Below are 16,212 nucleotides of genomic sequence, written 5' to 3' on the forward strand. Positions count from 1 at the left end.
CTCCTGATATGCAGAGCTTGAGCGATTATATTATATTGCTTAGTTTCGGTGGCGAACATCTAAGTGTTAATAGTGGCACGTGCGACAATCCATTTATTCGTGGAATATTTTCCGCCTGCCCACGGAGAGCGGAAGAGAGTTGCCAGCTTCAGTCTCTGCTCCTCAACTAGCAGCTACCCAGGCTACCGAAGTCACTACCTGTGCACTTTGAACTGCTTAAGGCGGTGGGAGGGAGAGAATCCCAGGGAAAGGTCTGTCGGTGCTCCAGCCAAAACTAGCGCAGCTAAAGGGGGGGGAAAAAACAGATGGAACTGGCAGAACGGAAAGAAATTTGCCGGTATGGGAGCCAGGAAACTGCAGCAAGAGCTACATGCTTTAACATTTCAGCTTTCATTATCCATTTCATTTTTAACGTTGGGACACCTAAGCTTGATCCAGAGCGTATGTTTGCAATAGTAGCAACGTGTTCATCTTTGGTGGTTTGGAGCTGATCAGGGTTGTAAAATGTCCGCGATCCCCCCCACCCCAAATTACAGCCTGAACACCTGAGATTGTACAAAGGTCCTCATTAAAAGGGGGAGAAAAAGAAATGGCAGCGCCATTTGTCAAATACTACCAATCATGCCAGACAGGGATCTTTTACCTTTGTAATATTAATCTTTTTTAAAAAGCATACATTTCTGAAAAAGTGAACCTCTTTCCTTTGGGGGAGGTGGTGTATGTGAGGGGTGGGGAGGCTGTATTTCAGTTATTTTAAGAATGGTAAATAAACTTTTTCTATGTTTGTAAATCCAAAGGAAAACAACGTTTTAATAATTTTGCTGAAACTAATGCTTAGAAATAATTTACTGTGCATTATTGGTACTATAATTTGAGATTATTTTTTCTATGAATATTTCCATAATATGAATTGCTAATTACATAAGCAATATAAACAGGCTTTCTGCTTAACAACCCCCCCCTCGTCTTAATAAATGAATTCATTTAGGATACAACACATAGCCCTTTAAGGATAAATTTAGCGTTGACACGGATCATGTTTTCTCTATTCCAAAGGCAGCATAAACCAAGAAATATATACATTTATATAAATATATAGTTGACTTGGAGGTATTTTCACTTTAAAATCCTCGTAATTATTTTTGACTGTTCACAAAAGGGTAAAAGACTAAAGTTAACACGACCATCACCTGTTTATATTGAGCTACACTTCTATGTCTCAATGTATATGATGCAACCCTGCAGCCAATAAATGATTTTACATTTTATTTTTCTTTTTTTTTCTTTTTTTTTTAGTGGGATCTTTTAAGAATAAAGCAGCCTTTAAAGGGGAAACAATTCATGACGAATTCCCAAGCGGAAAAATGCCAGAGCTCATATTTCGGTCAGAGGATGCTTTCTATTTTAATCTGGATTATTAATAGAGTTTGTCCATTGTTTTATGTTATTGAATAGCGTGCCTTCATTTATTTATTTTTATTGTGATAACGGAGATGAAAAATGTCCTTCTCAGAATGACGACTGGAAACTTTTCGGGGAACGTTATTGCAAGAGGCTCTCTTAGCGGTGAATCGGAACTAACGTCCTGAAAGTCACAGCGCCATCTAGCAAACGAAACGGGAATCAAAGGCGAGGAATGTACGATGCAAACCCAACGGGGGGCGGGGGGAGAGAGGGGGAAGAGAGAAAGAGGGGCGATGAAACTCCTACCTCAGTTTCACCTGGACAGAACCCGCCCCCAGCCCCAAAGAGCACCAGAGGCTCGGCCTTTGCCTCCTGCTTTCATGAAAGCAGCTCACCCCCTCAGCCGTGCCTAACTCACATCTGCTTTCCTTAGTGGCAACAACCAGTTCCCAGCATTTATTGACAGGGGGGAAAAAATCCACCTGGCTGGCTCTTAATTACCTTTCCTGCTCGTTATCTTCTCTCACCGAGGTTTAAAAAAGAGAAGAGAGTCACCTTGGTCCCGTTAGAGGATAAATACCAGAAATCCGTTTGCCTAGATAACATTGCATTTCTTTCTGTTGAGTAGCTAAACTAATTCGATGGATATGAGGCAGGAGTTTAAACATTCTCCAAAATATGAATCTAGCCTTCCCTGACCCCTTACTTTTCAGATGAAACTTAATTTCAGGTAGATTGGGTTTTTTTTAAGGTCCCAGGGAAATATTCCTTCTTTCTTAAATTGACTGTCTTTCAAAAGGCAGCAAAAAAACCCCCTAAAACGATTCTTTACTTTCTTTGTTGTTCTATTGGGTACCGCTTTGGCCAAGGTAATGTTCGAATTTATTGGGCTACGGGACAGGACCCATCATCCACACCCTGAGGGCCATTAAAGTTTCAACTTCGCTGGTCTGGAAGGTGCCGAGTTCGGAAAGCTTACATTAGAGGCTCCTGCCCTAGTAATGAACATTAGTAATCACGTTGGCCAGTATTACTAGTCCCCAAATACAGCGTTTTTATTAGGCCAGGAGAAGTTTGTAAACTGGAAGGTTTGGTGTGTGAGGAAGCAGAAGGAAAACAACACACACGCCCGTACAGAGAGAGAGGAAGGAAGGAAGGAAGGAAGGAAGGAAGGAGCAAAGAGAAAATCCAATATTAACGGTGTTTGCAAGTCATGTTTCTATTAGCTCCGTGCAATTAAACGAAGGCAGCAAATCCGTTTTCTCCAGAGAAATTATAGCGCTTCTCACAAACAAGGCCGACCTTGGACTTCCTGGCTGCCACCTGCCTGGCAATCGGGCCACCCCATGCCCGGCAGGCTTGCAGAGGAGGCCCAGGGCTGACCGGCCAACGGGCCTGGCTGGGCTCAGAGCGGCGTCTTCCGCGGCCCCTTCTTGGGCCGAGGTGATCTGGCAGCCGAACCGCGATTGCAAACGTCGGAGCTTCTGTTACCAGCCAAGTTTTCGGGCCGGTCATCAGCCGCCCATATTTTAGCCCAATTCAGGGACTGAAACGCTCGTTTAAACCGCTGCCTGCCGAAGAGTTGAAAGAGCAGCTCAAAGTCATCTCTTTGCAGGCTGGGCAGCATCTCTAGTGAAATCTGGAAAGATCAGCCGGGGCTAACGGAGGATTCTTGGCCGAGGCATCGGTTTAAAATGTTAAAATGAACTTCGGTGGAATACTGGGCATCTCTGGGGGAGAGGGGGGGGGCAAGAGACGCTCTTTGGAGAGTCCTTTGATGTTGCCTCTCCTCCTTCTCCTTCTCCTCCTCCTCCTTCCTATTCCATTTTTTTTCCACCCAGGTAACCTGCTCCACCGTGGGGTTTCCAGCTGCTTAAATGAACATTGATTTATTGCGTTTAAAAGTAAATTTACACACACGCCAACGCCATTCTGTTTTGTTTCCCCCAGACCCGAAGATTTATTTTCTGCTTAGCGCCGGGCTGACAAAACAAGGTCTTTAACTTTATTACCCACCGATGAAGAAATCCGTCTTATTCCTCCTGACCCCCCCTCTCTCCCCCCTCCTTCCTTTGGAATTTCCTCGCTCTCGTTACCTGCTTTGCTGGGACTGGAAGGAGTTTGGGGTGGGGGGTGGGCGGATAGGGAGAAGGCTAAGTGGGGAGGGGAGCATAGAAAAAAAAACTGCAATGGGAGGAAAAGAAATTGAAATTATTGTTTGGAGAACAACTTCATCCGTCCTGGACTTTTTGAAACGGGGATCAGGGGGACAAAGAGAAAAGACAGCCAAAGAGAAGGGAAAGGAAAGGAGAAGGCTGGAGTAATTAATTTGTTTTATGAAGGGGAGGGTCTGTCTTCACTTGAGAGAACATCTGATGTCCTTTGCAAAGCCTCTCTGGAAACGGGTCGATGACTGAGAAGCAATCATAAAGCAACACAGTTTAAAAAAAAAAAGGGAAAAAAATCCGGTGTCCTCCCTACGACGCTGCCTTACCTCTGCGCAGTCACCCAGTCTAGGAGGTGGCTGATCTCAGGGGACTGCTGAAGCCGCCTTTACGGTACACTTCATCTACGTTTTTTGGTTGCCTTTGGTTCTCATTAAAAGGGCCTTTTCTTCTTTCTTTTTTTTTTTTTCCACTTGGTAGACTGTCACGGGGTCTTCATTTCACACTCCTGAAAACGCTCTTACATCTTATCGAAGAAGGCGCTGAATCGCTTTGGGTGGGTGGGGAGGTGGGGGAGGCGAAGCGGGGTGGGGGGTGCGGGGAGGGGGGGGGTGGGAAGAGAGGGGAGGAAGAAACGGCCACCACCAGGCCTTTTTTTAACTAATACTGACAAGGGAGGGGGGGACGGCGGGCGTGTGGGCGCCAGCGAGAGGTTTCCCCGGAGAGTCCTCGAGGAGGTGTGCGCTCTTTCGAGGGTCTTAGAGAAGCCTTGGAACGGGGCCACCCGAGGAGCGGGGTGCGGGTGTGAATGTGGCTTTTCTCCTTCCTTCCTCTCGCCCCCCCCCCCAATCCGGTTCTCATGGAGGAGCCTAGGAATCCCTGAGGGTGAAGACGCTCTCTTGGCTAGGCAGGAAGGGAAATACGACGGAGGGGGGGGGGAGAGGGAGCCCACCACCCTCAACCTCCTTGTTCGGAGGGGACCCTGCCTGAAACGCTGCAGCTCTCAAGAAAGGCTCCCCCCCCACCGCTGCCCCCTCCAATGCGGCTCCACCGCTGCTCACCCAGCTTAGGCCTTGACACTTGTTGTCCAGACTGACCAAAACGAGGCTAAGTTTAGCATCCCTCTGGAGGATCCTGCCTAGATCCTTTCCTCTGGCCTCTCCTCTAAAGGGAGATTACTTTCCAGGCGGGCCTGTCCGCAGATGCACGGACACACCGCCCCAAACGATCCCCAGGATCCTGTCTAAAATGGAGCAGGGGGAAAAAAAGGGGGGGGAATTCTCTGAATAGCCCCCTATTCAAATTAGCAGAATTTCTTTCTGGCTGCCCTTTGACTGGGGCCTGTCACTCCAAGAGACGCCAGGGCCATTCCTTTCACCTCCTCCCTTCCCACGAGGGCCTTCAACCAACGGGGCTTCGAGGCTTTAGAGAGACCGCCAGAGATCAGAGCCAGAGCCGGACCTACGCGACCCTGGTCTCTAGGAGCCCCTCTCTGGCAGCAGGCAGACACGCCCCGAGATGAGCAAGGCTTCCTTCCCTCCACGGTCCTGCCCTTCCTGGAACTGCTGCAGCCTGAGTCCCGAGGCAACAGGGGAATTGGGCTCTCCAGGTTCCCCCCCTCGCCCCCCCCCCCCAGGCGTGCCCTGCACAGGACTTGATGCTGAGTGGAGATCCAGGAAGGAGACTGTGAAACAGCAACTATACTTTGGGGGCAGATCAAATCAGGATCGGCTAGAAATCCGCTGTAACTTTTAGGGATGAATCCCGTGGGAACAACCAACCCGATTCCAAACGTTTGGGTTTAGAGCAGGTACCGCTTCTTTGCGGCTAGCTTTGTTCCGGTTTTAACGGACTCTTCCCGCAACCAGCAGAGCTAGGAAGGGATGCTCAAAGGCCGAGCAGGCTAAACAATGGACGTAGTAGGCCCACAAGGGCAGCCTTTGGCCTTGTTTTGTGGTGTGTTTCCAAAGCCAGCAGCGCTCTGCATGCTCAATCCTTTACTCGCGAGGAAGTAACTTCCCAGTGTCCCCTGCGAGGCTCCCTCTCAAGGCCTTGCGGTCAGGATTGACAAAGGAAACCCAGCTCTACTCTCTGATTGATGCCCCACGCAGCCCTGTCACGCGCGCAACCGCCCCCTCCCCAGACCAGCCATTCCCACGTTTTCTCGGGGCGGAGTAGGGGGAAGAGCGAGCTGGGCCCAGTCCTGGTCCTCGCTTCCTTTACTTCCCCCGAGATCTATCCAGAACGCTTTAAAAAAAATCTTTGCCGAGCAAGATTCTCTCTGCTACGAAGTGACAGACCCTGCGCCACCCTCGCTCGCTCTTTGCCCGCCTTCGATTACAACCCTTGGAAGCCGAGTCCCACTCTCGATCGGCTTCGCTTTAACTGGAGGGTTGTTGCAGAGAGCTTGAGTAACTGGAGCTGGTTCGAGGCGCTGAACTTGGAGAGCGTCAGCAAGTTCAGCTGAAGAGTCCCCCGGAGTCGGAGCTGGTGTTGGGCAGGTTGGAGAGGCTGACGTCCCTTGATATCCTGGGAGCAACAACAGCTTCCAATGGTCTTCTTGTACCCCGATGAGCGGTGGTGGCCAGCGCAAACCCGGCTCCCCACTCCAAATGGGGAGCAGACCCCTGTCGAGCCCTCGACTCAAGCTCCGCGCCGGATGGCTCTTCCCGAAGAGAAACCAAACCGGTTGAAAAAAAGTGGCTGAATAAAATACCCGTTAAAATGCTATTAAGCCCAGCAGAAGAGCAAGACTCGCGCCTCGTTCCGCCTTAATATGCAATTAAATTAAAGCCAATTCCTCGTCAATAATATCGTCCAGAATCCTCCCGCTAAGTTTCAGGGATGTCTGCAGTTAAGTAGCTTTCAACCACCGGTTCTAAATGGCTTAGGAGCTACCTTGAAATCCTGCCCTTCCGTTTATAGAAATATGCTGCATGTGTGAGTGCCAGTTTACCGTGACATATTTCTTTGCCAACTGAGGAAAGCCTTTGCCACCATCGTGATAAAAATGCTCACTGACATGTTTGAGTTTACGAAAGCAGTTAATTTCACTCGGCTCTCCCCGCCCCATATCTTATTTTGCGACCAACTTTGTTGTAAAAGGAGCCAACGGAATTTCTGTTCTTTGTGCAGGAAGGCTGGTTACGGCCTTGGCAGCATAGTTATAGGTAAGGTTCCTTGAGCCATAAAATAAACTCACTGTCTCTCTCTCTGTGTGTAAGAACAACAGGTTTCGCCATAAGAACGGAGCAGGGATTTTTTTGCAAGGAACTTGTAGTAAAGGAAGGATCCACCCGTACAGCGAAGGAGAAAACTGCCCACAGAAGGTTTTCAAGGGTGGCATGGGGTGGCAGAGGAGTTTGACCAAATTTGTTTTTATTAGCGATTATATGCCGGTCTATGACAGATAATAAGGATTTGATTAATGGATTATTTATTTGGAAAGGGAAAAAGAGACCATACAGGTGCCAAACTTTCTTGGCCGACCACTGGCCCACAATTTTGAGCATCCTCTCTTGGGGAATCCTTTCTTTTGCTTCAGAAAAGCAAAATAAAACAAAAAAAAAAAACGCACTGGATCAGAAATGTTTTATTCCAGACTCAGAGCAACGTCTTCAGCAGATCTGAATGGATGCATTCACCACGCTTAACTTTCCCTCTGTGTGATCAAAGGTAAACGTTCCCACCGTTTTCTCTCCTTCCCCCTCCCTCCCTCGCTCTCTTCCCCCCTCCCTCTCTTTTCGCCCTATTAACTAATATGTTTGAGAAAGGTTCGTGTTTGCACTGAGTTACACGGGGACCAGAATACATGGGAGGGCTTAAAACACTAAGCAGAGCGTTCCCTGATATAACAATTAACTGTATGCAAGATTTATAGTTCTACAATGTTTGCCATCAGGAGAAACCAAACATAAAAACGGTAGAAGGGGAGAAACAGACATCCAGAGCCTGATCAAATAGAATGAATAAACATGCCCGATTCAGGCGCGCACCGGCGCTTCTGTGGCTCTTGGGTGGGAAGAAACGCCGACCGGCTCCTTCCTCGGGAGGCGCCTTTCTAACAAGGCTGCTTCCCTCCAACTCGTCTTCATCCTCCCCCCTCCTTTTTTTTTTTTTTAAATGCAAGGTCTTCCTGGCTGGCGTCACCAGGAGCCAACCTGAGGAGGCTTATAAGCGGTGTCCGCGTCGTGAAAAAGTACTTGCTTCTACCTTCCACCCTCATCCCTTCTTTCTTTCTTTCTTTCTTTCTTTCTTTCTTTCTTTCTTTCTTTCTTTCTTTCTTTCTTTCTTTCTTTCTTTCTTTCTTTCTTTCTTTCTTTCGTGCTTTTCTTAATGAAAAATTAAATAGCTCAGCTCCAAGCCATCTGGTCTCCTGGAGCAAGGAGGCCCGACCCGACTTCCTCGAAGTGCCTCGGGGGCCTCATCAGCTCCCCGCAGTTCGGGGGCCCAGAGATCGGGCGGAGGGGGGGGCAAGGCAGGGCTCGGGGTCGTCCGGAGGAGCCGCGGGCAAAGCTCAGCTCGGCATCCCTTCGGCCCGAGAAAGTGCCGGGCGAAAAGGAGCGAAAGCCCCGCCTCTTCGTCGGGATAGGCTGGCCTACGGGTTGCATCACCGCGCCGGGGGAGGCCCGGGGTCTGGGGCTTGTGGGAGGGGGAGAGGGGGGGGGAGAGGGAGGCGGGGGGGGGAAGCTTGTTTGTTTCAACAGTTAGGAAGTTTCGTTTGGAGCCGCCGCCGCGGGAACCCCAGCCCCCTAATCCTTACTACGCCTTTTGTACTTCATTTTCCCCGGTCCTTTTAGTGGGGTGGGGGTGTTCACTGCCCTCTTGAAGACCTCCTTCCCTTCTCCGCCGTCTTCTCTCCGGGCTTCTGCGGGGAAGGCTCCGCGGCCAAGGAAAAGGCGCAGAAAATGACCCAGGCGGAGGCCGTGACCACTCGCCCCAGGGCCTCCTGCCCCGCAGGTCTCCTTGGGAGAAAAGCTGACCCGGGTCTACCTAACCCCGATATGGACCATGGTGTCAATTCTCTTCCCTCTTTCCCGGCCCCTCTTCCCTCCCTTGCGAATGTGTGCGGGTATTATGGGTGGGGGTAGTCCGGTTGCAAGTCAAGACCCCCCCCCGGCCTGAATAGCAGCCACTGGCTCCCCTCCCTCTCCCCAAGGAGCTCAGGTAAGCGCAGGCCTGGGAGCGGTCTGTCCCCAAATCACTCCTCCATCTCTCCCTGCCCCCACCTGGCTTCTCTCTCTTCATCAGTGGCCAGGAGGGTCTATTCAGGCTCTGAAGAGCCCAGGCGGTGGGGGAGGGGGGGGACGGGGTTCCTCTTTGGTCGGTCGGAGCGGCGGCGGGGCCAGAAAGGAGCCTTTGAGCGAGGCGCAGATTGAGACATATCAGGATCCGTATAAAAGGGTCATTTCAGGAAGGGGGGGGGGGGCTGGACACAAAGTTTAGACTCGTGACTGGCATTCCGGAGAGGCTCGCATAGTTTAAAAGCAACAAAGCCAGCCCCAAAGAAAGGCTTAGGGAGGAGGGAAGGGGGAATTGGGGAGAAGCTAGTAAATTGACAAGCATCTGTCAACGGGGACTAATTTGCTCCCTTCCTGCAAGAAACTAAGTGAGTGTGTGTGTGTGTGTGTGTGTGTGTGTGTCCTCGCGCGCGCCTACTGTATTAGGATCTTTAACCTCTACCCTCTGGAGTGAACGCCTGGGTTTAATCCTAGTAGGTTTATAAATCGGGACCGAGAACCATCCAAGTAAGAAAGTTTGAATTCAAAGGTCTTTCTGGATTTCGGATTAGAGTCAAATCTTCTCTCTCCCCTCCCCCACCGCTTTATCTCCCCTCCTCTTTGTAAAACCGTTTCAAAGGGAGGGGGCGAGACGAAGCGTTTTCCAACAGCAAAAGAAGAGAAAAGGGGGGGGGAAGAAAAGCCAAAGGGAAGGCAAGGGCGACCAAGAGCCAGCCTTCCCTCTCAGAGGTCTTTTGGTTTTTTCTTTCCTCCTCGAATGAAATCCCCTTAAAGCTCAGAGGAGGAAGGCAGCCCCCACTGCGCGCGTCCTTCGGAGCTGTAAGCTCAGAAACGCAACAGAGAAAGCAAGTGAACTTTTTCCAGGGGATCTGAGAAAGCCACTCGGGGGAAAGGCCTGTAAAGGATGGAGAGAGGAGGAGGAAGAGGTTGGGGGGGGCGTCCGATGGGTAGGACGGGGCTAAGGCCTGGCGGAGGAGTTGCGGAGGGATGGGGCAGCGGGGGCGTTCGCGGTGCAGAACCCGCGAAGAATCCCGATTCTCCCCTTAGACAGCCGGAGACAAAAGCAGAAGAGGCCTCGCCGTGGACTGGATATCTCTGTTAGTTGTCAGCTCAGGTCTGGGGCGGGCGAGGAATGCTAATCAGCCTCCGCCGAGCCGGGAGAAGCTGCAGATCACACAGTCACGTCATCCCTCCCCCTCGCAACTCCCCTCCCCTCCCCTCCCCGCGCCCAACCAGGCGGTCTCTCCTTCGTCTGTGATCCCAGCCAGGTTTCTCAGGGGCACGCTCGGGTTTGCCTGCCCGCAGCCAGCCGCCCAACTGCAGGTCCCTTTTCTTCCTGCCTTTCATCTAATCTACAAGTTCCTTACTCACCGACGGAAGACGCGCCCCAATACAACAAGCCTGCCTTTCCTTCTCCCCGCTTCCGACTAAGAGACCGTTGATCTCCAAAAGGTTCCGAGTGGAGTTTCTTCCCTTCGCTCTCCGACTAAAGGACATTTACTTGGCTTCCAAGTTCCAGGGGCGCCCCAGCCTCATTTCATGCACCCCACCTTATATACACCGCCCGCTCATGCCCGCCCTTCCAATAAGCCCAGAGAGAGAGAGAGAGAGAGAGAGAGAGAGAGAGAGAGATGGCTGACCTCCAGGTTTAGCCACTGCTTTAGTTCTCGGTCCAATATAAAGGTCACAGGAGGCAAACGGCTCCCTAAACCTTTAGCAAGAGGGTTACTTCGCCCCCAGAATCTCTCTCCCTTGCGCCTCTCCTTTGAAGGCAACAGCCGCGGATTCGCGGGTGGAAGCAGGGCAGTGACCCAGGGAGGCCGCTGGCCTTGCAGACGGAGCCTTCCCTGCTTCCAGACCCGGTCAGCCTGGACTCCAGGGGGCTGTCCGTGGTTTCCCGAGAAGGGGCAGAGGAGGAGATCCAGCTTCGGCCCTCTTCTCCCTGTCGGTGAATTTCGTTCTTCTCCTACCAATCGTATCTATAAACCGGTTTTGCTCTTTTCCGCCTTCATCAGGCAGGTGGGCGGCCTGAGGAAGAGCAGATCGACAGATCTTCTCCTAACCTTCAACCCCTTGCCTTTTCCTTTCCCAGCCACGTGGAGGTAACGTCTGATCTCCTAGGCGCCTCGGTGGATCGCTGAGTTTAAGCCAGCTGCCTTTGAATTCAGCAGGGGTCAGGTTGGTGCTAGAGAGGCCTTGGAGAAGGCCGCGTTTCTAGAGTTCAGAAGGACAGCCTCCCCACCCCACCCCACCCCACCCCCCACTGCACCAGGAGTAGCTACTCCGGCCTTCAAAGATCGCGAATTGTTTGACCTCCCTTTGAGATTAGGAAAGCCTCCTCCCGACCACAGCGCCGTCCCTCACCTTTCCCCGAATTGCTCGGCTGTACCTGGTCGAAAAGGACCGAAGCAACTCCTTCCTTCCTTCCTTCCCTCCTACCTTCCGGCCATTCAGCTCGTCTAATTGCTCTCGCTTTCTCAACGGCGGCGTTGGGCGGCCCAATTTTGGGGCGTAAATGACTGGCGAGGAGCTCCCACTGGGTTCCGCCAGAGTCCAATTCCAAGAGAGGACCGGGAAGCCCTCAGCAGCCTCGCCCGGATTTACGTTTGAGTAAGCGGGCTTGGCACAAAGGCTCTTGGGCGGCCGACTGCTGCTTTTCCCGGAGTCAGAGAAGAAGCCGGGCGGCCAGCGCAAAACTCGGAAGGTGCCCTGGCTGGGCGCCCCCTCGGCTCCCGCTTGATCTTCTGGTCTTCCCAGCTGGCCTCTTCTCTGCCCGGGAAGGCCCGGATCTGCAGGGGAGAATAACTGGGGAGGGGGAAACTGTTATTTGGGGGAAATACTTCATTCCAGCGTGGGCAATCCTTTCCTTTTCTTCTTTTCTTCTTTCTTTCTTCTCCTCTTCCTTCCTTCCTTTTTTTTTTTTTTTTTTTTTTTGCAAAGCCACATCCCACCTTTGAAAGTGGATCCGTTGACAAGTAAGGGTAATAAATGAGGGGCGCTTTCAGATAGATACCTCAGACGTGAAATTGCGCCCAGCTGGTTGTGTAAGCAAACAAATCGCCCCCATGTTCGAGGCTCTCGACTTGTGGCGGTGATGAATGGACGCCAGAGGTAAATGGCTCTTTAACTCATTTAGGAATAAAACTCTTTTGGCTTCCCAAGTCAAAGCGCGCGGGAACGGCCTGGATCCGGCGCGAGGTTTTTTGTTTTTTTTGTTTTTTTGTTTTTAAACAAGAGTTTTATTGGCGTCTATTTGTGTCCCCCCCCTCCTTTCTTCTTTCTCCTGCCCCTCCCGTCCCCCCCCCCAACACCTCAGGGAGCTCTCGTCAAAACGCGGACTGGTTGGGAAGCCCCGGCAGGCCCGCGAAGCAGCCGCGCGCTCCCGGCAAGCTGGAAGACCTTGGCAAAGTCGTTAGGCTGACCGTTCGCCTTTTCCCTTGGAAACCCATTAGAAAAGATGAACCTGGTTTCTTTTTCCGCCTTGTTTTCCTAGCGGACGGTGTGTGTGTGTGTGTGTGTGTGTGTGTGTGTGTGTGTGTGTGTGTGTTCTTGGGGGGTGGGGGGTGGGGTGGGATGAGCTCAAATTGTTGACATGCAGGCTAATGACCCGGGTGGAGAGGGGAGATGCAGAATATATTTCATTCTTTTTAATCTCTTTGGGTTAAGGATGAAAATAAGATTTGAAGTCCATTGTCAGATAGAAGATGAAGGGGTTGGAGATATATATATATATATACTTCTCCTTTTTTGTGGAGAGTTAAGACTACCGTAAGAAGATCAAACATCCCATTCTGACCCTAAGACCGGACACAAAACAAACTTCAACCCAAATTCTGTTCCTGGACGAGAGTGGGTAAGGTAGGGCTCCCCCTTTCTGTCCAGGCTTGTGGTGTAAGCTACTCGGTTTATGGGTCAGTTCTTCTGGGATTCTTAAAACAGAAGGGTGAACCTAACTCCCCAGGTACTACAGCAAATTCGGATGAAGGGATACTTTTAAACTCTTATTTTTAAAAAAAATCCCAGAAGAGTTTAACTCTAAGTTTTTTCCAGTTAACTGCAGAGAAATGTAAAACTCTCATCCTCTGCAAACATTTTATCTGCCAAGAAAAATCATTTGACTTGAAGGTAAAATTCTATATTAAAAAAAAAATCATATGCTGACTAGAATTACTTCATGATGATGCGACTTAAAAGAGAGCAGGCTAACTAAATTTAACAGCGTGAAGAAAAGTCTTTAGCTTGAACTTCTTATAGATGTTTTCTTTGGTATATTACTGCTACTTTTTACATGGAGGAGCCTGTCCAAAATACACTTGTTCATTGCCTCTTTTAAGCATGAGCCAATAGTCCCTTTTCTCTCTTCCTTTTATTCTTCAGTCTCTCTCCCCCCTCCACCCCCCCAGTTTCTAGTCTCTTACAAAAATAATTCTGCTTTGTTTGGTTTATATATATATAAAAGACCACAGATAATTCTCATATACCAATTAAGGGAGCCCAGGCATGTTGCCTTAATTTAAAAAAAGCAGCAACAACTAAACTGGCTGTGGCTGAATTCCACTCATCATCCAAAGGCCTACAACCAAATTAAACCCAGTTGATGACCAAGTGTTTACCAATCCCTAACCCTAACCCCTTCCCCTCCCCCCAAAAAATCAGTTTACCACTTCGTGGTTTCTTCTGATATCTTGGGTCAATATTCCCATTACCACAACTAACAAAGACCCCTGCTCCTATTGACATGAGATGCTGGGATGTGTAGTCAATAAGATCCGTAGGGTACCAGGTTGAAAGAAGGGTGGTTCATTTACTTTAAGCACTTCCAGTGTTCAGCTGTCAACAAAATGCCGAGTCCCCCCCCCCCCTTAGGAAGATGTAAGCCCTTTTCTCATGAAGGTGTGTAGGGACCTCTAAAGCTTGCTGTTTTGAATATGGCAACAAATATACAAAAAAGAGCCTATAGTGAGTGTGGGGTGTGCAAAAAGTGCTATTTTAGAGACAGCTTTAAATTTCAGAGATTTGGGGAGAAAAATAGAATTGTATGCTTAAAGCCATCATTTCACTTTGCAAAATGACATACACGCACGCACACACACATAACATCCCTTATCAAAGTTCCTGAAATTCCCACGAGTCATTTCGGAACACCTCAAAGTTAAGTCTGTCTGGAAAAGGCTAGATTGAAATCAAAGAGCAGGAAGAGGCCAGGCTGTTTGGGAAGAAGAGACTCTGTCACTGCAGCAAAGATGGACTCAAGGTCATAGAACTGCAGCATAAGTGGCTCCCTGGCCTCGAATGCAAATCAAGGTTTATTTGGCCACCACACCCACTTCTACAGTGGGCAGGAGATACTTTGCGGATTTATTTATTTTGTTCATTGTTACTGCTAGTTTCAATACTGCCCACAGCATTTAGATAACCTTGGAAGATAGCTTTGGTTTCTAAGACCTTCCCCTTCCTTTTTTTGGCATGGCTAAAGATATCGTGCTGTATGACTAGAAGCAAAAGGCTTTTTTTTTTTTTTTTTTTACTAAGGCAGCTGGCCAGCTGAGATTCTGTGCACCTACTGGCCCAATGTTTCCAACAAGCATCCTTTGGTTTCTCCCTCCCTTCTTAAAACAAACTGGGAAGGCCACATTCCAAATATTACAGCTTTGGAAATGAAATAAAAAGAAAACCTCAGTCCTGTGAAACCAAGGCCTTTCCCCACACCTCATCTAGACTTTTTCCTTCCTTCCAGTCAGGGTGGGGGGGGGGGGAAGAAAAAGAAAAATGATCTGAGAAATCATAGCCTGGTTTTATGAATTGGAATCTGTCTTATAATTCTGAGGCTGCTTTGAGGTTTCTCAAGGACCTTCATGCCACCAAGGGCTAGATAATGGAAGGTCAATCAAAGACTAATACATAATAAATTAAAGTGTCTGATTCTAAAGGTAGGTTTCTCTGGTCCCACTCTGCAAAAATTAGAAGGACGTGGCCAGTTCAGTTTTAGGCAGCGCTGAAACAGATGAAAGCCAAGCTGCCCTCTGATTCCTGACAAGGGCTAGCCTTTCAGACTAGGGGCTGACAACAGTGATTATGCAGCTGTAAATGCTCTCCTCCTAGAAATTTGGGCTCTTTCGCTGAATCTCCTAGGATCTCTTGTGTTTGGAATACTGAAGAAGGAAGGAAGGAAGGAAGGAAGGAAGGAAGGAAGGAAGGAAGGAAGGAAGGAAGGAAGGAAGGAAGGAAGGAAGTCAAGCGAGTCAGACTGGAAAAGCTTGTTAATGAAAAGAAAAAGGTGCAGGAATGCGGGCAGCCAATTAATTGGGGGAAAACCTGCCATCAATTTCTGTAACTGAAAATCCTGCCTTATCTCGAACCCTTCCTAGTTAGGAGGGCTAGGAAGAGAAGCTGAGAGAGAGGACGTGGGCGGGGGGGGGGGGAGAGTTGCACGAATGTTATTTTTAAAGATCCGGCTTTATTAATACGTTAAGAAAGAGCTCCCTTGGCAGCCTGGCTTCTTACAGCTCCATCTCAGATCCTATAAAACATTAATGCGCTGAAAGCTGTTACCGGGATTGGCAGAGACCAGCTCCAAGCCCTGGGAAAGTTGTTGCCTTCAAAAGGGGTTCCGCGCCCTGAGAATCTGTTGATGCACTTGAAAGAGGGGAGGGGGCGGAGAGGAGGAAGGTGTGTGTGTGTGTGTGGGGGGGGGGAGATGGAGCTTTCACTCCTCGGTGTTCAAATGAAGGAGAAGCCTCAAGGAGACTCCTCAATGTTCCTCCCCGCCCCCATCCATGGAAGGACACAGGCCTGTCCTTGGATCTGAACGGAGCACCAGACATCTGTATCTACAGCTCTCTTTTGCTCCCATACACCCTCTGAAGACGAGATCACTTCTCTGAAAGGACCTAGAAACCTGAAGCCACACTAACTGATATTGGGGTGTGAGGGAGCTTAAGACCCATTAAAAAAATTACTTAACCTCGACAAAGATAGTCCAAAGGCACTCTCCCTTCTCCCACCCCCACCATCACATAGAGCATCCCCATCGGTATTCCAGATCATGCACACAGAAGGCCACCAGCAGGCTGTTAAAGGGATTCTCCAACTTTTCCTGTTTCGTCAGCTTCAGTCACAAGCCTTGTAACATCAGACCAATTGGCGTGGGAACGCCTAGAGACAGAGGCACCTCGCTAGACACCAGGTTCAACCTGTTACCCCCCATTCCCGCCCCTTGAAACTCTTGGTGGAAGCTGCAAAGCAAGGTTTGGTGTGGGGGAGGGAAAGCAGGACCCCCCCCCGAACTCCACAGACAACCAAGTGGGGAGGGGAGCTCCAAGGAGCACAGATTGGGCGAGGGCAGCGGGACTCCGGTGGTCCTTCAGGGTGTTCTTGCCTTTTGTTCTTTTTGCTAAATTCTT

This window comes from Pituophis catenifer, unplaced genomic scaffold (assembly GCF_029215685.1).
Source record: "Pituophis catenifer annectens isolate HBS135680 unplaced genomic scaffold, rPitCat1.0.hap2 SCAF_2, whole genome shotgun sequence".
NCBI lineage: Eukaryota > Metazoa > Chordata > Lepidosauria > Squamata > Colubridae > Pituophis > Pituophis catenifer.